Raw genomic sequence first — 18,598 nt, 5'->3', positions numbered from 1 at the left:
CTACACCACACAGGAGAGCTGACAGATCCTCTATATACTACACCACACAGGAGAGCCGACAGATCCTCTATATACTACACCACACAGGAGAGCGGACAGATCCTCTATATACTACACCACACAGGAGAGCTGACAGATCCTCTATATACTACACCACACAGGAGAGCCGACAGATCCTCTATATACTACACCACACAGGAGAGCTGACAGATCATCTATATACTATACCACACAGGAGAGCTGACAGATCCTCTATATACTACACCACACAGGAGAGCTGACAGATCCTCTATATACTACACCACACAGGAGAGCTGACAGATCCTCTATATACTACACCACACAGGAGAACTGACACATCCTCTATATACTACACCACACAGGAGAGCTGACAGATCATCTATATACTACACCACACAGGAGAGCTGACAGACCCTCTATATACTGCACCACACAGGAGAGCTGACAGATCGTCTATATACTACACCACACAGGAGAGCGAACACATCCTCTATATACTACACCGCACAGGAGAGCGGACACATCCTCTATATACTACACCACACAGGAGAGCTGACACATCCTCTATATACTACACCACACAGGAGAGCTGACAGATCCTCTATATACTACACCACACAGGAGAGCTGACAGATCCTCTATATACTACACCACACAGGAGAGCTGACAGATCCTCTATATACTACACCACAAAGGAGAGGTGACAGATCCTCTATATACTACACCACACAGGAGAGCTGACAGATCCTCTATATACTACACCACACAGGATAGCTGACACATCCTCTATATACTACACCACACAGGAGAACTGACAGATCCTCTATATACTACACCACACAGGAGAACTGACACATCCTCTATATACTACACCACACAGGAGAGCTGACACATCCTCTATATACTACACCACACAGGAGAGCTGACAGATCCTCTATATACTACACCACACAGGAGAGCCGACAGATCCTCTATATACTACACCACACAGGAGAGGTGACAGATCCTCTATATACTACACCACACAGGACAGCTGACAGATCCTCTATATACTACACCACACAGGAGAGCTGACAGATCCTCTATATACTACACCACACAGGAGAGCGGAGAGATCCTCTATATACTACACCACACAGGAGAGCGGACAGATCCTCTATATACTACACCACACAGGAGAGCTGACAGATCCTCTATATACTACACCACACAGGAGAGCTGACAGATCCTCTATATACTACACCACACAGGAGAGCTGACAGATCCTCTATATACTACACCACACAGGAGAGCTGACAGATCCTCTATATACTACACCACACAGGAGAGCTGACAGATCCTCTATATACTACACCACACAGGAGAGCCGACAGATCCTCTATATACTACACCACACAGGAGAGCTGACAGATCATCTATATACTACACCACACAGGAGAGCTGACAGATCCTCTATATACTACACCACACAGGAGAGCCGACAGATCCTCTATATACTACACCACACAGGAGAGCTGACAGATCATCTATATACTATACCACACAGGAGAGCTGACAGATCCTCTATATACTACACCACACAGGAGAGCTGACAGATCCTCTATATACTACACCACACAGGAGAGCTGACAGATCCTCTATATACTACACCACACAGGAGAACTGACACATCCTCTATATACTACACCACACAGGAGAGCTGACAGATCATCTATATACTACACCACACAGGAGAGCTGACAGATCCTCTATATACTGCACCACACAGGAGAGCTGACAGATCGTCTATATACTACACCACACAGGAGAGCTGACAGATCCTCTATATACTACACCACACAGGAGAGCCGACAGATCCTCTATATACTACACCACACAGGAGAGCGGACACATCCTCTATATACTACACCACACAGGAGAGCGGACACATCCTCTATATACTACACCACACAGGAGAGCTGACACATTCTCTATATACTACACCACACAGGAGAGCTGACAGATCCTCTATATACTACACCACACAGGAGAGCTGACAGATCCTCTATATACTACACCACACAGGAGAGCTGACAGATCCTCTATATACTACACCACACAGGAGAGCTGACAGATCCTCTATATACTACACCACACAGGAGAGCTGACAGATCCTCTATATACTACACCACACAGGATAGCTGACACATCCTCTATATACTACACCACACAGGAGAGCTGACAGATCCTCTATATACTACACCACACAGGAGAGCTGACAGATCCTCTATATACTACACCACACAGGAGAGCCGACAGATCCTCTATATACTACACCACACAGGACAGCCGACATATCCTCTATATACTACACCACACAGGAGAGCTGACAGATCCTCTATATACTACACCACACAGGAGAGCTGACAGATCCTCTATATACTACACCACACAGGAGAGCCGACAGATCCTCTATATACTACACCACACAGGAGAGCTGACAGATCCTCTATATACTACACCACACAGGAGAGCTGACCGATCCTCTATATACTACACCACACAGGATAGCTGACAGATCCTCTATATACTACACCACACAGGAGAGCTGACACATCCTCTATATACTACACCACACAGGAGAGCCGACAGATCCTCTATATACTACACCACACAGGAGAGCTGACAGATCCTCTATATACTACACCACACAGGAGAGCTGACAGATCCTCTATATACTACACCACACAGGAGAGCTGACAGATCCTCTATATACTACACCACACAGGAGAGCCGACAGATCCTCTATATACTACACCACACAGGAGAGCTGACAGATCCTCTATATACTACACCACACAGGAGAGCTGACAGATCCTCTATATACTACACCACACAGGAGAGCCGACAGATCCTCTATATACTACACCACACAGGAGAGCTGACAGATCCTCTATATACTACACCACACAGGAGAGCTGACAGATCCTCTATATACTACACCACACAGGAGAGCCGACAGATCCTCTATATACTACACCACACAGGAGAGCTGACAGATCCTCTATATACTACACCACACAGGAGAGCTGACCGATCCTCTATATACTACACCACACAGGATAGCTGACAGATCCTCTATATACTACACCACACAGGAGAGCTGACACATCCTCTATATACTACACCACACAGGAGAGCCGACAGATCCTCTATATACTACACCACACAGGAGAGCTGACAGATCCTCTATATACTACACCACACAGGAGAGCTGACAGATCCTCTATATACTACACCACACAGGAGAGCCGACAGATCCTCTATATACTACACCACACAGGAGAGCTGACAGATCATCTATATACTACACCACACAGGAGAGCTGACAGATCCTCTATATACTACACCACACAGGAGAGCTGACAGATCCTCTATATACTACACCACACAGGAGAGCTGACAGATCCTCTATATACTACACCACACAGGAGAGCTGACAGATCCTCTATATACTACACCACACAGGAGAGCCGACAGATCCTCTATATACTACACCACACAGGAGAGCGGACAGATCCTCTATATACTACACCACACAGGAGAGCTGACAGATCCTCTATATACTACACCACACAGGAGAGCCGACAGATCCTCTATATACTACACCACACAGGAGAGCTGACAGATCATCTATATACTATACCACACAGGAGAGCTGACAGATCCTCTATATACTACACCACACAGGAGAGCTGACAGATCCTCTATATACTACACCACACAGGAGAGCTGACAGATCCTCTATATACTACACCACACAGGAGAACTGACACATCCTCTATATACTACACCACACAGGAGAGCTGACAGATCATCTATATACTACACCACACAGGAGAGCTGACAGACCCTCTATATACTGCACCACACAGGAGAGCTGACAGATCGTCTATATACTACACCACACAGGAGAGCGGACACATCCTCTATATACTACACCGCACAGGAGAGCGGACACATCCTCTATATACTACACCACACAGGAGAGCTGACACATCCTCTATATACTACACCACACAGGAGAGCTGACAGATCCTCTATATACTACACCACACAGGAGAGCTGACAGATCCTCTATATACTACACCACACAGGAGAGCTGACAGATCCTCTATATACTACACCACAAAGGAGAGGTGACAGATCCTCTATATACTACACCACACAGGAGAGCTGACAGATCCTCTATATACTACACCACACAGGATAGCTGACACATCCTCTATATACTACACCACACAGGAGAGCTGACAGATCCTCTATATACTACACCACACAGGAGAGCTGACAGATCCTCTATATACTACACCACACAGGAGAGCCGACAGATCCTCTATATACTACACCACACAGGACAGCCGACATATCCTCTATATACTACACCACACAGGAGAGCTGACAGATCCTCTATATACTACACCACACAGGAGAGCTGACAGATCCTCTATATACTACACCACACAGGAGAGCTGACAGACCCTCTATATACTACACCACACAGGAGAGCTGACACATCCTCTATATACTACACCACACAGGAGAGCTGACAGATCCTCTATATACTACACCACACAGGAGAGCTGACAGATCCTCTATATACTACACCACACAGGAGAGCTGACAGATCCTCTATATACTACACCACACAGGAGAGCTGATAGATCCTCTATATACTACACCACACAGGAGAGCTGACACATCCTCTATATACTACACCACACAGGAGAGCTGACAGATCCTCTATATACTACACCACACAGGAGAGCTGACAGATCCTCTATATACTACACCACACAGGAGAGCTGACAGATCCTCTATATACTACACCACACAGGAGAGCTGACAGAACCTCTATATACTACACCACACAGGAGAGCTGACAGATCCTCTATATACTACACCACACAGGAGAGCTGACAGATCCTCTATATACTACACCACACAGGAGAGCTGACAGATCCTCTATATACTACACCACACAGGAGAGCTGACAGATCCTCTATATACTACACCACACAGGAGAGCTGACAGATCCTCTATATGCTACACCACACAGGAGAGCTGACAGATCCTCTATATACTGCACCACACAGGAGAGCTGACAGATCCTCTATATACTACACCACACAGGAGAGCTGACAGATCCTCTATATACTATACCACACAGGAGAGCTGACAGATCCTCTATATACTACACCACACAGGAGAGCCGACAGATCCTCTATATACTACACCACACAGGAGAGCTGACAGATCCTCTATATACTACACCACACAGGAGAACTGACAGATCCTCTATATACTACACCACACAGGAGAACTGACACATCCTCTATATACTACACCACACAGGAGAGCTGACACATCCTCTATATACTACACCACACAGGAAAGCTGACAGATCCTCTATATACTACACCACACAGGAGAGCCGACAGATCCTCTATATACTACACCACACAGGAGAGGTGACAGATCCTCTATATACTACACCACACAGGACAGCTGACAGATCCTCTATATACTACACCACACAGGAGAGCTGACAGATCCTCTATATACTACACCACACAGGAGAGCGGAGAGATCCTCTATATACTACACCACACAGGAGAGCGGACAGATCCTCTATATACTACACCACACAGGAGAGCTGACAGATCCTCTATATACTACACCACACAGGAGAGCTGACAGATCCTCTATATACTACACCACACAGGAGAGCTGACAGATCCTCTATATACTACACCACACAGGAGAGCTGACAGATCCTCTATATACTACACCACACAGGAGAGCTGACAGATCCTCTATATACTACACCACACAGGAGAGCCGACAGATCCTCTATATACTACACCACACAGGAGAGCTGACAGATCATCTATATACTACACCACACAGGAGAGCTGACAGATCCTCTATATACTACACCACACAGGAGAGCTGACAGATCCTCTATATACTACACCACACAGGAGAGCGGACAGATCCTCTATATACTACACCACACAGGAGAACCGACACATCCTCTATATACTACACCACACAGGAGAGCTGACACATCCTCTATATACTACACCATACAGGAGAGCCGACAGATCCTCTATATACTACACCACACAGGAGAGCTGACAGATCCTCTATATACTACACCACACAGGAGAGCTGACACATCCTCTATATACTACACCACACAGGAGAGCCGACACATCCTCTATATACTACACCACACAGGAGAGCGGACAGATCCTCTATATACTACACCACACAGGAGAGCTGACAGATCCTCTATATACTACACCACACAGGAGAGCTGACAGATCCTCTATATACTACACCACACAGGAGAGCTGACAGATCCTCTATATACTACACCACACAGGAGAGCTGACAGATCCTCTATATACTACACCACACAGGAGAGCCGACAGATCCTCTATATACTACACCACACAGGAGAGCTGACAGATCATCTATATACTACACCACACAGGAGAGCTGACAGATCCTCTATATACTACACCACACAGGAGAGCTGACACATCCTCTATATACTACACCACACAGGAGAGCTGACAGATCCTCTATATACTACACCACACAGGAGAGCTGACACATCCTCTATATACTACACCACACAGGAGAGCTGACAGATCCTCTATATACTACACCACACAGGAGAGCTGACAGATCCTCTATATACTATACCACACAGGAGAGCTGACAGATCCTCTATATACTACACCACACAGGAGAGCTGACAGATCCTCTATATACTATACCACACAGGAGAGCTGACAGATCCTCTATATACTACACCACACAGGAGAGCTGACAGATCCTCTATATACTACACCACACAGGAGAGCTGACAAATCCTCTATATACTACACCACACAGGAGAGCGGACAGATCCTCTATATACTACACCACACAGGAGAGCTGACAGATCCTCTATATACTACACCACACAGGAGAGCTGACAGATCCTCTATATACTATACCACACAGGAGAGCTGACAGATCCTCTATATACTACACCACACAGGAGAGCTGACAGATCCTCTATATACTACACCACACAGGAGAGCTGACAAATCCTCTATATACTACACCACACAGGAGAGCTGACAGATCCTCTATATACTACACCACACAGGAGAGCTGACAGATCCTCTATATACTACACCACACAGGAGAGCTGACAGATCCTCTATATACTATACCACACAGGAGAGCGGACAGATCCTCTATATACTACACCACACGGGAGAGCTGACAGATCCTCTATATACTACACCACACAGGAGAGCTGACAGATCCTCTATATACTACACCACACAGGAGAGCTGACAGATCCTCTATACACTACACCACACAGGAGAGCGGACAGATCCTCTATATACTACACCACACAGGAGAACCGACACATCCTCTATATACTACACCACACAGGAGAGCTGACAGATCCTCTATATACTACACCACACAGGAGAGCCGACACATCCTCTATATACTACACCACACAGGAGAGCTGACAGATCCTCTATATACTACACCACACAGGAGAGCCGACAGATCCTCTATATACTACACCACACAGGAGAGCTGACAGATCATCTATATACTACACCACACAGGAGAGCTGACAGATCCTCTATATACTACACCACACAGGAGAGCTGACAGATCCTCTATATACTACACCACACAGGAGAGCGGACAGATCCTCTATATACTACACCACACAGGAGAACCGACACATCCTCTATATACTACACCACACAGGAGAGCTGACACATCCTCTATATACTACACCATACAGGAGAGCCGACAGATCCTCTATATACTACACCACACAGGAGAGCTGACAGATCCTCTATATACTACACCACACAGGAGAGCTGACACATCCTCTATATACTACACCACACAGGAGAGCCGACACATCCTCTATATACTACACCACACAGGAGAGCGGACAGATCCTCTATATACTACACCACACAGGAGAGCTGACAGATCCTCTATATACTACACCACACAGGAGAGCTGACAGATCCTCTATATACTACACCACACAGGAGAGCTGACAGATCCTCTATATACTACACCACACAGGAGAGCTGACAGATCCTCTATATACTACACCACACAGGAGAGCCGACAGATCCTCTATATACTACACCACACAGGAGAGCTGACAGATCATCTATATACTACACCACACAGGAGAGCTGACAGATCCTCTATATACTACACCACACAGGAGAGCTGACACATCCTCTATATACTACACCACACAGGAGAGCTGACAGATCCTCTATATACTACACCACACAGGAGAGCTGACACATCCTCTATATACTACACCACACAGGAGAGCTGACAGATCCTCTATATACTACACCACACAGGAGAGCTGACAGATCCTCTATATACTATACCACACAGGAGAGCTGACAGATCCTCTATATACTACACCACACAGGAGAGCTGACAGATCCTCTATATACTATACCACACAGGAGAGCTGACAGATCCTCTATATACTACACCACACAGGAGAGCTGACAGATCCTCTATATACTACACCACACAGGAGAGCTGACAAATCCTCTATATACTACACCACACAGGAGAGCGGACAGATCCTCTATATACTACACCACACAGGAGAGCTGACAGATCCTCTATATACTACACCACACAGGAGAGCTGACAGATCCTCTATATACTATACCACACAGGAGAGCTGACAGATCCTCTATATACTACACCACACAGGAGAGCTGACAGATCCTCTATATACTACACCACACAGGAGAGCTGACAAATCCTCTATATACTACACCACACAGGAGAGCTGACAGATCCTCTATATACTACACCACACAGGAGAGCTGACAGATCCTCTATATACTACACCACACAGGAGAGCTGACAGATCCTCTATATACTATACCACACAGGAGAGCGGACAGATCCTCTATATACTACACCACACGGGAGAGCTGACAGATCCTCTATATACTACACCACACAGGAGAGCTGACAGATCCTCTATACACTACACCACACAGGAGAGCGGACAGATCCTCTATATACTACACCACACAGGAGAGCTGACACATCCTCTATATACTACACCACACAGGAGAGCTGACACATCCTCTATATACTACACCACACAGGAGAGCTGACACATCCTCTATATACTACACCACACAGGAGAGCTGACACATCCTCTATATACTACACCACACAGGAGAGCTGACACATCCTCTATATACTACACCACACAGGAGAGCTGACACATCCTCTATATACTACACCACACAGGAGAACCGACACATCCTCTATATACTACACCACACAGGAGAGCTGACACATCCTCTATATACTACACCACACAGGAGAGCTGACACATCCTCTATATACTACACCACACAGGAGAGCTGACAGATCCTCTATATCAGTGGTCCCCAACCTTTTTTGCACCAGGGACCGGCTTGAAGCAAGATCATTTTTCCATGGCCCAGCAAGGAGGGGGTGGGGTGGGCAGGGCTTTGGTCATATGGGGGCGGGGTAATGGAGGGATTTGGAGTTTAGTGCATACTTATCATATAGTGTAGACCAGGTCCCCGCCAGGAGCTATGCCAGGAGCCCCACATAATGTGCTGTGCCAGGAGCCGCATCACTGAGGCCCCATCACGCCCTGCAGCAGGACAGGGCAGCTGTCCTGACAGCTGCTGTTCAGCTGCATTTACTTCATCCCAGGGGCGGACACAGACTGTAGTGGGCCCCTGTGCAAGAAATTTTTGGGGGCCCCCCCCCGCCCTTCATAAGGCAACAAAGTTATGTAAACATAACCCCCCCATGTGCATCTCTCACCCCCCCATGTGCAGCTCACCCCCGTGCATCTCTCATCCCCCTCCGTGCATCTCTCATCCCCCTCCGTGCATCTCTCATCCCCCTCCGTGCATCTCTCATCCACCCCCCGTGCATCTCTCATCCCCTCCGTGCATCTCTCATCCACCCCCCGTGCATCTCTCATCCCCTCCGTGCATCTCTCATCCCCCCGTGCATCTCTCACCCCCCCGTGCATCTCTCATCCACCCCACGTGCATCTCTCATCCCCCTCCGTGCATCTCTCATCCCCCTCCGTGCATCTCTCATCCACCCCCCGTGCATCTCTCATCCCCTCCGTGCATCTCTCATCCCCCCGTGCATCTCTCACCCCCCCGTGCATCTCTCATCCACCCCCCGTGCATCTCTCACCCCCCCCGTGCATCTCTCATTCACCCCCCGTGTATCTCTCATCCCCCCCGTGCATCTCTCACCCCCCCGTGCATCTCTCATCTCTCCCCTCCCTCCCATGTGCATCTCTCATCTCTCCCCTCCCCCCATGTGCATCTCTCATCTCTCCCCTCCCCCCATGTGCATCTCTCATCTCTCCCCTCCCCCCATGTGCATCTCTCATCTCTCCCCTCCCCCATGTGCATCTCTCATCTCTCCCCTCCCCCATGTGCATCTCTCATCTCTCCCCTCCCCCATGTGCATCTCTTGTAGCACCCTGAGGATTCGGCTGCTGCAGGGGTATTACACCTCAAGCCAGAGGTGTGGTATTCCACTCCCGGGTAAGGATGGAGTGTGGAACTGAGCTCAGTAGGCTGCATGCACTACACACATCCCATTTCCGGGGGACAGACCAATGGTACTCCCACTAGAGAAATGTGCAGGTACGACAGTGTCTGTCCCTGGCTGGAGTGGGAGGGGGGGTGGAACATCCCAGTAGTGTAGGGGCAGATAGGGGGAGCAGTCTGGGTAATGCTAGGAGCTCATTGGGTGCTGGTCACCTGAGCTCACACATAGAGGGAGTATATAAGGTGGGAACCATCTTAGAACAGGGTCTTTTGTAGAGGTTTGGTCAGACAAGCAGAGAAGATCAGCCAGCTCCAAGGCCAAGTGAGAGAGAGGAGAAAGAAGGACCCAGAGGGGGAGAAGAGAGAACTCCAAGAACCCAAGATTAGATCAGAGGGTGAAGAGTTGGCACAAGGGTACCGGATCCCAAGCTGGTGGAGGGCCCTAATCCTTAGCCAGAGACCGGAGGTCGTGGGCAGGATCTGCCACGACCACCCACTAAATCCACCCGGAAGGCAAACCAAGAATAGGGTCAGGGAACCCAGAGATAAGGGTTTACCAACAAGAGGCCCGAGGGAGTCGGACTTAGGTGGATCCCTGGTGGGGAAGGCCAGAGAGAAGGAACGTCAGAAAGGGAGCTCAGGATCACGCTCCAGAATTACTTGGGAGTTGGCCGAGTCCAGGACCTGGTGGACGCAGCACGGCTCGGGCGGTCACTCAAGGCCAGAGTGACCACAAGAACAGCAGTAAGTAAAGACCCTGAACTGCACAGCCCGGCTCTGAGTCTCATTACCATCCTCACTGCACCACCACAACCACCATCCTCTACACCTGACCCCCTGAGGCTATACCCCTCCCGTTGGGGGTTATACTACCAGAAGCTGCACACACACCACCAGCCTCAGCGGACCCTGCTGCAGCGGCGGCCGTATTGACCGCAAATCAACGGGTGGCGTAGTCGACATAAAGAACTTCCAGTAACATCTGTAGGACTGCCACACACTGAGTTTGACACCCTGGGCACGGACCGGGTCACCGCCACTCGGAGACTACAACCCCCCCATCTGATCCGGCTCCGGGTATCCCCCAAACAACACTGGCCCAGGGGGCGCGTCAACTTTGGCGTAGTCGGCAGGATAACGTGCCCGCAACAACCGGGTACTGCGTGCCTGAAGAGAAGTTCACCGTTACCTTAAAAAGAAGTCTCCCGCCGGTTCCGGAGGGTCCCCGCCAACGGACCCCATCACAGGTCGTTTCCCGCCGGTTGTCCGCCATTTGCAGCTTTTTCCCGCCATCCATGGAGTTTCCCGCCACTGGGAGACGATTCCCGCCATTTCCAAAGATTTCCCGCCTTGGAAGAGCGGACGCCATGATGGGCGTGCCAGAGGGTGGCAAAAGGCCACCTCCCATCGTGGGCCAGGTCGAAGAATGGCGCCAAAAGCGGAAACCGCGCCCACCAACAGAGACTGTGATGCTGGAAGTGTCCATCAGCGTGAGAGAACTGCCCCTGGAACTGACAATCACAAAGTTGCCCCGGGACCACCTTCAATGTGGGCGGAGACAGAACAGGAGAGCAAAGATGGGTGTCGCCTGGAGCAGTCTGGAGAGAGCGCACCCGGAGACAAGACGTCTGGAGAGGAGTCCAGTGAAAGCCTACCCGGAGATGGAGGGAGAGTCAGGCAGTACCGACCCAGTGGTCAGAAGCCTGCTGCAAGCAACGACCCCACTAGGCTTAGTGGAGGTCCTGGCACAGCTCCCCCGAGACCGGGAGTGTGCACAGACTGCGCTGGAGAGCCTCGCACGGAGGATGGCCCGGGTACAGCGAGAGACGTTGGCGGAGTGGAGCCGAGAGATGGCCCAGCAGACCGAAACCCGTCAGCGGAGCACGCCACCCGAGACGAGGAGACAGACCGCCTCTGAGGATGGTGCAGGAGGACTGAAGGCCGGAGACGGCGCCGAGAAGGGAGCTGAACGGACGGAGGCAGGTAAAGGGGACGTCTCTACCCCGAGCCGGGAAACCGCGTGCCTGCCCCAGCTCCCCGTCGCAGAGCCCGAAGTTCCCCCTGCCGTGCCCATCGCTGCATCGTCACCGCCGCCGACTAGGCCTCAACCGGAAACCGCGGCCGCGACCCCTGTGACGTCACGCGCCTCAACCCTGAGCGCGGCGAAGCAGGAAATACCATCGGCCTGGTCGCAAGGTCTAGTACCTCCGGGCGCCGCAATTCCAACAGCGCCCCCTACCTCCGTGGAGCCACCGGCCTGGTCGCAGGGCCGAGTAACCCAGGGCGCCGCCGTTCTTACGGTGCCCTTTGCCTTTAGGGTGCCCCAAGCCTGGTCGCAAGGCCTGGTCAACCCGGGCGCCGCTACCATCAATGCGCCCTCAACATCTAGAGTGCCGCACCTGGGTGAAAATCTATTTGCCCAGCATACGTGCCCGGATGGGCAGCCCTTTGTATGGCCCCAGGAGTACTACCAACTGGAACTCCAAAGAGCAAGGCCCCTGTGCGAGCCCCTGATTCCGACTCCGAAGCCCGTCAGGAGAACCCCGCTCCCGCTAGAAGAAGCACAATTCGAGTGGGACCCCACCGGAGGAGACCTCATGGGGTTCACTCAAGAAACGCGGGCAGCTGCAGCAGAGCGAGTGGAGTGCTGCCGCCAGCAGTTGGCAGCCTTCGAGCAAGAGCGGAGAGAGAGGCGGGTCCGGGAACAGCAACCACAGATAAGGAGCGCGGAGCAGAAGAGCCGGACCAGGAGGAATCCCCGTGCAGCTCATGGTCCCCCTTCCACCGGGACTGTGATAAAATTCAACATGCAGCATGGGTGGGGCTTCATTAGAGACCATCATACCCCCGGCGACGTCTTTGTCACCCGCAGAGACGTAGAAAGCCATCTGCCGGAGGGACACAGAGGTCGTGACCTGTATGTAGGGGACGAGGTCACCTTCACCCGGCACAAGTGTGCCAAAGGACCCTACGCCCTCCATGTGCATCGCCTGATGGAGGAGGAGCAAGAGGACCCGGACGGGTCTGAAACTGAAACCAACCAACAAGAAAGAGCAGGAGGACGCCGTCGTTGAAGTACGGTAGAGAGAGACTGTATAAAGTTGCCCGTCGGGGTACCAAGAACTGTTACTTATTTAAAATATGTTCCCCGTTGGGACAAGAGTGAACTGTTAACCCCGTGTGTCCCTATTCCCATTACCTGGCCGAGGACTGAGAGCGGCCATACCTTCCCCCTGTATATAGTTGCGCTTTCTAAGGCGCCCCCTACCGGTTTTATAGGAAACTGTTGTTTTATTGAAGAGACTGTCGCACTTTACCCGGTCACAAGTCGCACCGTGACCGGAGGAACCAGAGACAGGAATGTTTACAAGAATGTTATTTATGAAAACGTTTTATTGCTGATATATATATGATGTTTTATATGTTTATATGTTGATGTTTATGAAAAATAATTGTATGTTTTGGATGTTTTTATCTTTAACAGCTCGAGGACGTGCTGTGATTTACCAGGGGGGGAATGTAGCACCCCGAGGATTCGGCTGCTGCAGGGGTATTACACCTCAAGCCAGAGGTGTGGTATTCCACTCCCGGGTAAGGATGGAGTGTGGAACTGAGCTCAGTAGGCTGCATGCACTACACACATCCCATTTCCGGGGGACAGACCAATGGTACTCCCACTAGAGAAATGTGCAGGTACGACAGTGTCTGTCCCTGGCTGGAGTGGGAGGGGGGGTGGAACATCCCAGTAGTGTAGGGGCAGATAGGGGGAGCAGTCTGGGTAATGCTTGGAGCTCAGTGGGTGCTGGTCACCTGAGCTCACACATAGAGGGAGTATATAAGGTGGGAACCATCTTAGAACAGGGTCTTTTGTAGAGGTTTGGTCAGACAAGCAGAGAAGATCAGCCAGCTCCAAGGCCAAGTGAGAGAGAGGAGAAAGAAGGACCCAGAGGGGGAGAAGAGAGAACTCCAAGAACCCAAGATTAGATCAGAGGGTGAAGAGTTGGCACAAGGGTACCGGATCCCAAGCTGGTGGAGGGCCCTAATCCTTAGCCAGAGACCGGAGGTCGTGGGCAGGATCTGCCACGACCACCCACTAAATCCACCCGGAAGGCAAACCAAGAATAGGGTCAGGGAACCCAGAGATAAGGGTTTACCAACAAGAGGCCCGAGGGAGCCGGACTTAGGTGGATCCCTGGTGGGGAAGGCCAGAGAGAAGGAACGTCAGAAAGGGAGCTCAGGATCACGCTCCAGAATTACTTGGGAGTTGGCCGAGTCCAGGACCTGGTGGACGCAGCACGGCTCGGGCGGTCACTCAAGGCCAGAGTGACCACAAGAACAGCAGTAAGTAAAGACCCTGAACTGCACAGCCTGGCTCTGAGTCTCATTACCATCCTCACTGCACCACCACAACCACCATCCTCTACACCTGACCCCCTGAGGCTATACCCCTCCCGTTGGGGGTTATACTACCAGAAGCTGCACACACACCACCAGCCTCAGCGGACCCTGCTGCAGCGGCGGCCGTATTGACCGCAAATCAACGGGTGGCGTAGTCGACATAAAGAACTTCCAGTAACATCTGTAGGACTGCCACACACTGAGTTTGACACCCTGGGCACGGACCGGGTCACCGCCACTCGGAGACTACAACCCCCCCATCTGATCCGGCTCCGGGTATCCCCCAAACAACACTGGCCCAGGGGGCGCGTCACTCTCATCTCTCCTCTCCCCCCATGTGCATCTCTCATCTCTCCCCTCCCCCCCATGTGGATCTCTCATCTCTCCCCTCCCCCATGTGCATCTCTCATCTCTCCCCTCCCCCCATGTGCATCTCCCATTCCCCCCACTCCTAGTTAATTGTATTTAAAAAAAAATAAAACTTGTTATACTTACCCCCATGCGATCCCTGCAGAATCCTGGCGCTCGTCCAAATCGCTGACACCAGGTTCTCCTGCCTTCCGGTCATGTGACGGCGCCGTCACATGACCGGAAGTCAGAGGAATTATGAGATGTCCTGGACCCGGCGCTTTGCATGGGGCCGGGGGCCCCATGAGGAGAGAGACGCACAAGAGGGGGGCTCCGAGGGGGCTCCTACCGGCCGGGCCCCATACTGGAGTCAGGGCAGTCATGCCCTGATGGCGGCCCTGCTGGAGGGGCCCCCTCTCCCCGCGGACCGGCTGAAAAGCCCCAACGGCCCGGTCCTGGTCCGCGGACCGGCGGTTGGGAACCTCTGCTCTATATACTACACCACACAGGAGAGCTGACACATCCTCTATATACTACACCACACAGGAGAGCTGACACATCCTCTATATACTACACCACACAGGAGAGCTGACACATCCTCTATATACTACACCACACAGGAGAGCAGACAGATCCTCTATATACTACACCACACAGGAGAGCTGACAGATCCTCTATAAACTACACCACACAGGAGAGCTGACAAATCCTCTATATACTACACCACACAGGAGAGCTGACAGATCCTCTATATACTACACCACACAGGAGAGCTGACACATCCTCTATATACTACACCACACAGGAGAACCGACACATCCTCTATATACTACACCACACAGGAGAGCTGACACATCCTCTATATACTACACCACACAGGAGAGCCGACAGATCCTCTATATACTACACCACACAGGAGAGCTGACACATCCTCTATATACTACACCACACAGGAGAGCAGACAGATCCTCTATATACTACACCACACAGGAGAGCTGACAGATCCTCTATAAACTACACCACACAGGAGAACCGACACATCCTCTATATACTACACCACACAGGAGAGCTGACACATCCTCTATATACTGCACCACACAGGAGAGCTGACACATCCTCTATATACTACACCACACAGGAGAGCTGACACATCCTCTATATACTACACCACACAGGATAGCTGACACATCCTCTATATACTACACCACACAGGATAGCTGACACATCCTCTATATACTACACCACACAGGAGAGCAGACACATCCTCTATATACTACACCACACAGGAGAGCTGACACATCCTCTATATACTACACCACACAGGAGAGCTGACACATCCTCTATATACTACACCACACAGGAGAGCTGACACATCCTCTATATACTACACCACACAGGAGAGCTGACAGATCCTCTATATACTACACCACACAGGAGAGCTGACAGATCCTCTATATACTACACCACACAGGAGAGCTGACACATCCTCTATATACTACACCACACAGGAGAGCCGACACATCCTCTATATACTACACCACACAGGAGAGCTGACAGATCCTCTATATACTACACCACACAGGAGAGCTGACACATCCTCTATATACTACACCACACAGGAGAGCTGACAGATCCTCTATATACTACACCACACAGGAGAGCTGACACATCCTCTATATACTACACCACACAGGAGAGGTGACAGATCCTCTATATACTACACCACACAGGAGAGCCGACACATCCTCTATATACTACACCACACAGGAGAGCTGACAGATCCTCTATATACTACACCACACAGGAGAGCTGACAGATCCTCTATATACTACACCACACAGGAGAGCTGACACATCCTCTATATACTACACCACACAGGAGAGCTGACACATCCTCTATATACTACACCACACAGGAGAGCTGACACATCCTCTATATACTACACCACACAGGAGAGCCGACACATCCTCTATATACTACACCACACAGGAGAGCCGACAGATCCTCTATATACTACACCACACAGGAGAGCTGACACATCCTCTATATACTACACCACACAGGAGAGCCGACAGATCCTCTATATACTACACCACACAGGAGAGCTGACACATCCTCTATATACTACACCACACAGGAGAGCTGACACATCCTCTATATACTACACCACACAGGAGAGCTGACACATCCTCTATATACTACACCACACAGGAGAGCCGACACATCCTCTATATACTACACCACACAGGAGAGCCGACCCATCCTCTATATACTACACCACACAGGAGAGCTGACAGATCCTCTATATACTACACCACACAGGAGAGCTGACACATCCTCTATATACTACACCACACAGGAGAGCTGACAGATCCTCTATATACTACACCACACAGGAGAGCCGACAGATCCTCTATATACTACACCACACATGAATGCTGACAGATCCTCTATATACTACACCACACAGGAGAGCTGACAGATCCTCTATATACTACACCACACAGGAGAGCTGACACATCCTCTATATACTACACCACACAGGAGAGCCGACAGATCCTCTATATACTACACCACACAGGAGAGCCGACAGGTCCTCTATATACTACACCACACAGGAGAGCTGACACATCCTCTATATACTACACCACACAGGAGAGCCGACAGATCCTCTATATACTACACCACACAGGAATGCTGACAGATCCTCTATATACTACACCACACAGGAGAGCTGACAGATCCTCTATATACTACACCACACAGGAGAGCTGACACATCCTCTATATACTACACCACACAGGAGAGCCGACAGATCCTCTATATACTACACCACACAGGAGAGCCGACAGGTCCTCTATATACTACACCACACAGGAGAGCTGACACATCCTCTATATACTACACCACACAGGAGAGCCGACAGATCCTCTATATACTACACCACACAGGAATGCTGACAGATCCTCTATATACTACACCACACAGGAGAGCTGACAGATCCTCTATATACTACACCACACAGGAATGCTGACAGATCCTCTATATACTACACCACACAGGAGAGCTGACAGATCCTCTATATACTACACCACACAGGAGAGCCGACACATCCTCTATATACTACACCACACAGG

This window comes from Phyllobates terribilis, unplaced genomic scaffold (assembly GCF_046119375.1).
Source record: "Phyllobates terribilis strain yellow unplaced genomic scaffold, ASM4611937v1 Scaffold_9__5_contigs__length_417890890, whole genome shotgun sequence".
NCBI lineage: Eukaryota > Metazoa > Chordata > Amphibia > Anura > Dendrobatidae > Phyllobates > Phyllobates terribilis.
Note: the sequence above shows the minus strand (reverse complement) of the source record.